Source organism: Enoplosus armatus, chromosome 3, assembly GCF_043641665.1.
Source record: "Enoplosus armatus isolate fEnoArm2 chromosome 3, fEnoArm2.hap1, whole genome shotgun sequence".
Taxonomy (NCBI): Eukaryota; Metazoa; Chordata; class Actinopteri; order Centrarchiformes; family Enoplosidae; genus Enoplosus; species Enoplosus armatus.
The window spans coordinates 25,957,924-25,968,457 of NC_092182.1; the positions used below are offsets into that span (position 1 = coordinate 25,957,924).

At 41.9% G+C, this 10,534-nt stretch overlaps 1 protein-coding gene across 1 annotated transcript in view; it reads right to left on the reverse strand.

Annotated features, from left to right (window-relative positions):
* chd6 (chromodomain helicase DNA binding protein 6) overlaps nucleotides 1–6,862 on the reverse strand; it is a 79,909-nt gene extending 73,047 nt beyond the window's left edge. Inside the window, exon 1 of the mRNA XM_070903460.1 lies at nucleotides 6,766–6,862. The gene's annotated coding sequence lies outside the window, so the exon portion shown is untranslated. The remainder of the gene's footprint in view (nucleotides 1–6,765) is intronic.
* Between the last annotated feature and the right edge of the window lie 3,672 nt (nucleotides 6,863–10,534).

Here is a 10,534-nt window from a genome sequence, read left to right on the forward strand (position 1 = left end):
AAATAACTTTAAATATCAAAACTGTACAGATGTTTCTTGGAATTTCTTTTTTTTTTTGACCAGGCATACAAACAGATGTTTGCACTGCAGGTTTACAAGGTACCAGCCAACACTTTCATTATGAAGTTTCAGCCAACTCACAGAAAAATAGCCATTTATGACATATACATATTTCACGATAACAGTTTCTTAATATTGATATGCTGTATTTAGTTAAAGTTAAACTCATGTTCATGTCATTGAATGCAATAGGTTCTGTATATTATAGTGTTTTATCAACCAAACTATCCTATTATTTTCCAAACATATATGTAGAAATAATTAAGATATCATGGTGTGGCTTTTATTTATTTATTCATTTATTTTGTTTTACAAAATTTAACTAATTGTTAATTTGGAAAAACAAACACAGAAATGAGTGTGAATCACAATAATGATGATGATGATATGAGAATTGAGTCACTGTGTTTATCTGTGGTGACAATGAACACAAATACTAAATCACTGCTGGAATCTCAACCATTACCAGCGACAGCATGGGTACTAAATAAAATACTTCATCTTCAATTTGGATCAGTTTCAACTGTAGAAAATAAAACTTGGGATTAGGATTGAACTGTGCAGCCTCACTTAGCTCCATGTCACCTCCTCTTACCCTCATCTTTACTGTCACTCCATGTTAAAAGGATAACATAGTTTATATGCCATAAAAATGACCTTTAAAAATGACAGAGATGATAGATTCAAACACCACCCATTGCACCCCAACATACAGACCAAACCCTCCCCTTCTCACCGCACACTCCGGCATCACAACAAGTCCCACCAGAGCAGCTTTTTATATTCTGAAAGATAAAAACACAGCAAATTTAAACTTACGCCATTCAGTCAGTGTCCATCCAGGTGTTACAACAGGTGATACAGCAGAACAAACTTCCTCACCAACACTACAAATGGTCGACAGAGAGGGCCTGTGTAAGAGGTGTAGGCTAAGAAAAGGGCAATAGAGACCTATAGGACGCGTGGACTTCCTGTTCTCCTTGACCCCCCCCCCCCCCCCCCCCCGAAAAAAAAAGTGATAGCAGTTAAATGTGAATAAGAAAGAGAGTGTGTGCCAAGCTGTTTCATCCCCACACCTGTAACCCGTGAATATTGATGCAAGAGCATGCAGTTTGCTGCTCACTCACTCACAGAACTCACATACACAAACACATAAACACACTTTTGTTTTGGCAATTAGTTGATTAGTTGCTCGATATTATTTTAACCTAATGTTTCAAGCAAAAAATTGCAAATATTCACTGGTTCCAGCTTCTCAGTTGTCGGGATTTTCTCCTTTTGTCTGTTTTATATAATTGAGGATTTAATATCTTTAAGTTCAGGATTGTTGGTCAGACAAAACGAGCTACTTGAAGACATCACCCTGGACATCTTCTGACATTTCATCTGCCCTTAATCAAGAAAACAACCACTGCTTTAAGGAGCAAATCTATTTTTAGATAAGAAGCTATTGTTATTTTTACACTGTAAATATCCTGTTTGCAGTTTCTAGAATAAACAACCTTCAGCAGTGCTACAACAGACTTTACTCAGCAGCCAGACAGGAATCCTTCCAGGCCGTCTCAGTAGAGAGGCCCGTTCTCTTTTCAATGACCTTATTCCCTTCGCTCTTACACTTGCCCTTGCACAAAAGAGCCTAACGGTCGCTGCGTCTGAGAATCATCGGGAGACGACTCACTTGAGGGACGAGGAGGCGCACCCGGCTGTGCTAAATCAGAACCAAATCCAGCCCCCTTTTCCCAAACATGTGTGTGTTTGCATGCACAAAGAGGGGAGCGCATCTTTAAAATGGAACACGGCTCTGCTTCAGCTGTACGACGCTCCCACGAGGGAACAAACAAAGGAGCGGGCAGTGCTGTCAGCGGCAGCCTGGCCTGGGTTACAACACAGCGAGACCCCGCTTTCTCATATTAATTAGATAAATCACTATCTCAACCTCTGCAGCATCTCCTGGTGACACATTTTTCCTTTTTTCCTCATGCCAAGCATCCAGCTGACCTAGTCCGCTGCTACTGTGACATTGACATATTTAGACTATTGTGTGCTATATTTTAGGTCACAACTGAATCCTCCAGCTTTTTCCGCTCATTGAACCACATCAACACACTGAAACCGTTGCCTAAGTTACTACATTTTCAGGGAGAGACTTGCAGTTTACGTACAGGTAATGTGTACGTTTTAAAATGTTTGTCAACAGTGCCATGAACACATCCCTGTGCACAAAAAAGGCACCATCACACCACCGTCTTCTAACCTCCCTCCCACTTAATGTTTACAATTAATTGATTAATCATTAAGACAACAGTAAAAAATAAATAAATAAATAAAAATGAATCGCAATTTGACCCAAAATGATGTCTTCAAATTGCTTGTTGTGTCTGACAAGTCCAAAAGATGTTATAATGATTTAAAAACAGAAGAGAAACAGTGAATGTGGCTTCTATTACTTGACAATGAATTAAGAATAGGCAATTATCAAAACTGCTGTCAATCACCCCATGAATTATTAATCTACTCATTTCAGCTCTAATTCCCTTTAGAGATTTGTGGGGTCAACTGGCTGATAATAATAATATGAAAATGATCTTAATCTCTTGGCGTGTCTACAGTTCTGTACTTGCCCATCGTTTTTTTTTTTATTGCTGTATCATGATGACACTTAACAAAAGATGACACAACGAGAGTCACTTCAGTCAAGATCCAACAGCTTTTACAAAAGAGCTATATGTGGCATTCTGGGGAGATCTTTACCAAGAACAGATTCCACTACAATATAACCGTCATGTTAACTGTCGTACCTGTGCGAGACATTTGAATGTAAATGTACAGCTGCCGTCTCAGCCTAAAAGACAAAGCAAGCGGAGAAAGTTTTCCATTCCAACTAATTGCGATGCTGACTGACACTAATGGAGACACTAAACTGAGATTCACCCAGTCTGCTTAAAACAAAATTCATCTGTCTCCACCCACAGAGATGACAAATGGAAGATATAAAAGAAATAACACGCAAACCATCTTCTTAACAGCAGTGAGTGTGTACTCCAGGAGAACATCTCTCATCTCTCATCCCTTCTTTTGGTAGAAAACGTCACGGTGTGGCTGGGTGAAACATGCCGTGTGAACTATGTGTCATTTTAGGTATTAAAGTTCAAATATTTCACCGTCTCCCGTCACAGCCAACACTTACAGCTGAACACCGAACCTGTGACCCTGAAATGAAAAGATGATCCTACGAGAGAGTGCTGTTCTATTATCAAGGGGGCTTAAAATTGAGAAACAAAATCCTTTTTTGTGATATTACAGTTTAACATACTATAAATTGAGATATTTGTGGAGTTTTGCACACAGGCTCCTGTTCTTATGACTGTAAAGCACTTTGCAATCATATTTTTGAAGTGCCATATAAATAAAAGGTTATTATTTAATATTTTGTAGTTTGGAAAGATTGTATTGCTCAAATGATTGCAGTGATTTTATACAAACTAGAGCAGTTGGTCCATTTTCTGGTTGATTTAACATAACACTTTGATTCTAAATACTAAAACATCAACACAAGCCTTTCGAGATGTGGGATGGCAACCTGAGAAACCACGGTGCTTCACGGCCATCATCTGTCTCTACCTTTTGGTTTGGATCATCTTTTGGAGACCCACTAGATACATCGAGCAGAGCCACATGTACTGCAAGGTGGGAGGATATAGAGAAAGTTATAAAAGAATTAGTCACCACGTTGTCTTGTGATGTGCCAACAAAGTATCTGCATTTGCTCCACATGATCTTTTTTTAAAGCAACAGTTCTTCAGAATAGAAGATGCAGCTTCAGTTATTTCCACCAACAAATCTTTTTGACTATTCACCGATTCTCATGTTAAATGTAAAAGTCCATGAGCCTTGAGCTGTATCCCAAATCCACACTACACATTCATTCTAAGCAGGTTTTGAATATATAGTGCGTTCACACTGGAAAAAAGTATACTGAAAACAGTCAATATGCATGCTAAAAAACTCTGAGACTTTGAGTGTGTTGTGATGTACACTATTCTCCCATAATGCAATGCACAAAGGAAATGAAGGAGCTAATCACAGCTGCAAAAGATTAAAACCACCTGTGGATGGCGGTGACACAGCTCAAGGAAACCCTCAGAAACCAAAAGATAACTTAATTTTAATCTTAAAGAAATGTTGCCGTCTCTTTGGAAGTTTAAATGGCAGTGGCTTTTTCAAGTTGCAGTTTGATTGACAACCGACTGACGTCAATATGTAGCATGGAACTGGGCCACAGCCACAGTGCCTTTAGTTTCTTATAGAAGTCTGCTCCAAGAATGATTGTGATTAGTCATTCATTGTGCAGGCAGAGCGTGCCTACCAAACCTGTAAAGAAAAAGTAATTAATATTAAGTTGTTTTTAATTATTTAGATGATTAAAAAGTACAGATTTACAGATTAAAAAGTTTGCTGTTAAGATTAGTCACGGAAAAAGCAAACTTTGCTAGTTATTGTTTTCTATAAAGCGGTAAAATGGTCGATAACTATGCGGTGGATTTATTCCATTGCATCATTTGCATTGTGTTCAAATTATTTCGTAGCATTTAACAATAATTATTGGTCAGCCCAATTTGTCAATATCCCATGACTTCTATCATCCAGTACGACACCATTAACTACAGTACGACCCCAATAATAAACATATAGTTGAATTAAAACTTCTCTGAAAGTGTCAACAAGAACTGAACATTATAAACTTCCTAAATGTAGAATGTGTGGCAGATCTGTTGTATTGGATTGCATTAAATTGTATAGGTGCCCCTACTGAAGTGGTCCGGGAGGGTATCTGTTTCTGATATATCATTAAACACTATAATGATTACAACTGTTTGCAAGCACAAGTTACTTCAATTCACACACGAGTATCTTAGCTCTTGCATTTCTCTACAACAGGTGGGTCTTTGAAGCTTCCTCTGTGAGGTGTTAGGTGTCACGCTGTCTGGTGAACAGTTAAAGTTTTTGTAAAATAATATTACGGGGTCATCTGCACCCACTGCAAGAGGTTTTTCAACACTGGGTACTAATTGTTAAACAAAAATGACTTTAGTATCATTACTAAAAACACTTATTATTGCTTAATAAATTATCAGCAGAGTAAAAAGGTGTGCTGTCACAGAAAGGTCACATGTTCAATGCCAACACTAACTGGTATTTAACTCTCCGTTGGTTCTGTGATCCCAGTGTTTTCTCTACAAACAGCAGCTGAAAACATCTGCCTTCATGTATTTATCCTGCATCAGTAACAACACAATACGGCAGATGATCGGTTTTAATTATTTCTTTAATTAATGTGATAAAGTAGAACTAAGTTAGTGTGCTTTGACGTGTGCTAATGTACGCTGCCGGCTCTACTCCTGCTTCAACTGTCAGCTGCCTCAACAACTGAGAAGGGGGCAAAAGTTGTTTTCCTCGCCCAAGCGCCTTCTTTTGATGATGGAGTCAAAGTGCAGCAGCAGTTCTGCAAGCAGGCAGTACAAGGTGTAGCACAATGGGTGAACAAGTAGGCAGACAGACACATTCAGATTAGAGTCTTCAAATAGTCTCGGCTGCGTGTCTTATTGCTGTGGGAGGAAAGCCACAGCGACACGAGGTGAACATGCAAACACAACACAAAACCAAAGCCGGGGCGCCTCATCCGGTGAGGTGTTTAACCACAGGGTCACCATGCCGCCCGATGATGAAACACGGCAACAGTGAGGTCCTGAAGCCACCCAGGTAGTCTTGAGAACGGAACCAGCAACCTTTCAGCTCAGCACTAACTAAAAGGCACTATTTCCAGATTAGACGGATGAGAAATTAAATACTTTTACAAATACAACTGCAGATAGTTCAGCCAAATGCAGAGGATTTAAGGAAAAATTAACATTAAAAAAAATCAGTGGACAATTTCAAGCTCAACATCATCCTGACAGGTTTGAACAAAACATCCCAGAGCCATGCTGCCAGTAAAGTCTGGACCCTAAAGTCTGAATATAAAAAAGGGGAAACCTGTTCAACTTCAGAGCTTTAACTTATTTTGCATTTTCACAATTCATTCATTATCCATTAAGTCAGACCACAATGACTGGGGTTAGCTCTTGGCACACCCTTTGTCTGTTGCCCGTGTGGGGGGGGGGGGGGGTCACACCTGGCCAGGTGAAAGTGTGTGGATAGACGGACAACACTCCATGACTCAATGCACTTACACGACTCATTACATGCCCGCACACATACCTGACGGCCATGGCTACACACGTTTCAAGGGGCTAACGGGCTAACAACCTAGCTTACACCTCTTTGAGGTTTTGGCTATAACGAATGCTAGCAGACGCAGGGGCTAACACACTGCTAGCTTGAATGCTGCAAGGCACTGGATTGCCACAAGTTGGGAGAGCTAGCTGAGAGGAAAAAGAAGTTCCCGGCGATCAAAACGCCGACTTGGGCTGAAAAACACAAAGCACACACACAACACACACCTACAGAGACAAGGAGACACTGTGTCCTATTTCATGTTAGCACCCGTGGCTACCGAGCTAGCTTTCTCCGCTAGCTCTGTAATGTCACTGCATCGCTGTTGTAAATACATTATAACAGCCCTCTCCTTACACGTGTGGACAGCCTCTAAAACTCCTTCTCGGGGACATCTCTCCACAGAAAAACCCTCCCCGGCGGACCGCTCACCTGCTCCGGACACCGGACACACGCTCTCACCGGCGAGACATCCCCCCGGTTAGCCCGAAAAACACTGGCGCTTTTTATTTCCAAGGACACAAAATCGCCATGACAGTTTAGAAAAATGCATAAAAAATTAGCAGGCAAGGGAGGGAGGGGAGAGAGAGAGAGGAGAGAGAGATGGGGAGGTGAGGGGAGGAGAGGAGGGAGGGGAGAGGGAAGAGGAGGGGGAGGGATGAAAAGAGGAGGAGGAGGAGTGGAACTCCGCGCAATATCTATTTAATCCACATAAAGCTACCAGCTCCGCGGAGTTTATTCAGTCTGGATGCCGGAGTCCTGCACTGTTTTGCCACCACAGTCCAGTCTAGACACCACACACACACACACACACACACACACCTACTCCCCACACACACACACACACACACGTCTCCACAAAGACAAGCCGCATCCAAAAGTTAAAGGGCGCTTCTTACCTAAAATGGCCACTGCAGCAGCCAAAACACAAACAGCTTTTTATTTGGTGGAAGTTTAGCAGCAGCGGCGGCGGCGGTGTGGCTGCTGCAGCCAGCCTAACCTTACCATTTGGATCCAGTAGCAGCTCAGCATTTCAGATTTTTCCATTGGCTGCAGCCTAGCGCAGCTGGCCCCATGCATATTTCCATTGGCCCTGCAGCTGTCAAGCAAGCGAAACGAGCGAGTCTCTCCCGGGTTTGTCTGAGAGCTATCGCGGCAGCCCCAGGCAACACCATTGTGTATTGTGTGCGGGTTTTTTTTCTCCCTTCCTGGTGATTCGCATTGATGTGAGCCTCACGCACATTGCCTGTTGTTTATTCTAGGTGGTGGTGTTGTTCTGTTGTTGTCCTTACCGCAGACTTGCAGGGAAATCCTTCTTGTACCGGGGGAAGCTTCCCACCGCACCGCCCGGCTGGCTCCTGCTGTCATTGAAGGAAGGGGGGAAAAAAACAAGAGGGGAGCGTTCAGTTTTCAACCCCCCCGATGCAACAAAACGAAAGGGTTTACATTTCTCCTCTACTGGCTGCATCCACCAATCATGTCGCTTTTTACTCCTCCATCATTACCGGGTTTGAAGGGCGGAAGAAAAGAAATAAGACATTCCACGTCTTTTGCAGATCAGGTTGCGTTTCCCGGATGTTCAGTTTGCCGGATTTAAACTCTCTGTTTATGAGCTCCAGTGTTTATCTGATGTGGACGCAATGTGCGCCTGTGTTTTTTACGGGTCTTTTGGGTGATAAGTTGTATTTGTGAGGGCTGACATTCAACTTGCCTCCTTTCCCAACTTCACCTGAAGTCTGGGGGCTTTCTGCTTGACTCCCGGTCTCTGTCTCCTGCCATGTGGAAGAGTTCAAACTGTTAAAGTCACATTCTTATGACACAAAATGCACATCTCCTTTAGTGCACAACATAAAAACAATAAATCCAGTTTGACCTAGTTATGACACCACACCCGATGGCACAAAATAAACTCTTGTGTCATATGACCACAGAGTGACAAATTAAAGGCTAATGTGGTCGAGACAACTGGGAAATAGTGACCAGGACCTCAAACGTTGTTGTGTTTGTGGTATAAATGTGTCAAAAATAAGAAAGCACACTGGATTCCTCAGGAGAAATGACAGGAATGTGTGAAAAACAAACTGAAGTTTGAAGTTTGTGCTTTGTAGAATATAGCAGTTTGACACATCAATCCCAACTCAAGAGTCATTCTGGGTTTTTCTCTCAGTTGACATGCAAGCTGTCAGTTCATCCACAGCACTGTTCAGGAACTCTCATCCAAGTTGGCTGAAAAGCTAAAAAGCAAATGAACGCCCCCCCCCTTTTCTTTTTGTTCACTCCAGTGGTTTAACTTCTCACCTTACTGCAGGTGGTGTCAGTGTACTGTGACATCACCGTGGGGCGTGGTTACAGGTGCACATCTGACCACACCAAACTTTAAACTTCCCAGACAGGGCGGTAAAACACTGCACTCTCTGCTGTCAGGCTTTTTTTCTCCAGCGATCCTCTCCTTAAATGTTAATACTCTATAAATAATATGCTTTGAATAAACATTTGTGTCTCATATGTTTTTTCACACAGTTTTTCACAAAGTCCTGAAAGAATTTTCCTTAAAAGTGCTTTGGATAAAATCATAACAGCGACTGAGCTCGTATATCAACAGATCCGTCTCCTTAACAACTGAACTCCATCCACCGAGGAAGACCATGTGATACGGCTGAAAGTTAGAAAGTGGACCTTGTGTTCTTCGCCATGTTTTCAGAAATATGACGCCACTTACGCTCAAGGCAGATAAACCCGCCCTCACGCCTGCGATTCTGAAACTGCATGACCAATCATGTCCCGAGCTTAAGAGTGAAACACAACCGTCTCATTAACATCTGGACTAACCGATCTCTTCTCTTTGGTTTCCTCTGGCTTAACGCATGACAGACTGAGATGATCATCCTGAGCATGCAGCAGGCACTCAGAGTTTCTGAGTGCTGAGCTTTGATTGTTTTTTTTCAGGCAGTTGCGTCTTGCTGAAGTTGCTAAACTGAAAAGCACTGAGAGACCTGGCCTGTTGTACAAAGTTAAAATGAGATAACTAGGTGAGTAAGTCGTATACCTTCTTAGTAATGGGTGGGTGGACGTTGTAGATGTGAGCAAACAGAGGGTGTTGTTGACCCCCACGACCTCCGTATGTGTTATAGTGAGGTTAGCAACTGCTGCAGGTCAATCTCTCCTTGTGTGGAAGAAGAATCCCACAGTGGTGAACATGCTCCACCTCCGAGACCATGAACTGAAACCTTCTTCTGCATCATTAATGTCCGCTACTAAATAAGACATACCCATCATCCACCAGGCAAAATGTTCACACCGTTTTCTGCTGAATATCAAACACACCCTCATTGTCTAATGCGGTGGAAAAGCAGGAATAAATAATCCTTACGCATCTTTATTCCTTATTGTATTTCGTTCTGTTCTTTCTCGTGCCGAAATACAAATGAAACGACAAACTAGGAGAAGCAGTCTGAGCTGTTGAAACATTATTAATAATTGAAATATTTGGGTTATTTTCTACATTTATAAACCACCTCACCTCACACCCTTTCCCAGCAGTCCTGGGTCTTCTAAAATAAAACTGCGATTGTACAAAGATGAGTGGCTACTTACACCATTGCTATAGCTACGTATAGTACATATACAATACATAAATAAAGAAGAAGTTTATGTCAGAACAGTGGACTTAACAGGTTATTAAGTACATTTTATTAAGCCCAAAGCTGAAATAAGTACAGCTGTTTAGAGGTAGCTGCTGCTCGTATCCAGGTACGATCTCAGTGTGACATGTTTGCAGGACAAACGGAGGCGACAGGAATCAAATGTGTGACCTTTCAAACCACGAGGCTACCTTCGATACCCATCGTTTGGAAAAGCATGTTGTACTATATTTGCTCGTGACAAGAGTGCCGTGCCGTTGTATTTACAGAGTTGCAATACCTGTGTTTACCCTCTGCTGCAGCAGCCATGTTCTTTGGGGTTCATTAGACTGAAGGTCATGGTTTGTATCCTCCTGAGAAAAATGCTGAATATCCCCTCAGATAGTTATGAAAACCATCCAATAAAGCAAAAGTAATTGGAATGGCATGATTTAAATAGTATAGTTTGGATTTTATAAATCTATAACCAGGGGGGGCTCTGGTGGCCAGGGGGTTAAGTGACGTGCCATGAACTACATCATCCCTGGCCATGTTAGCATGTTAGGTAATATGCTAGTGCT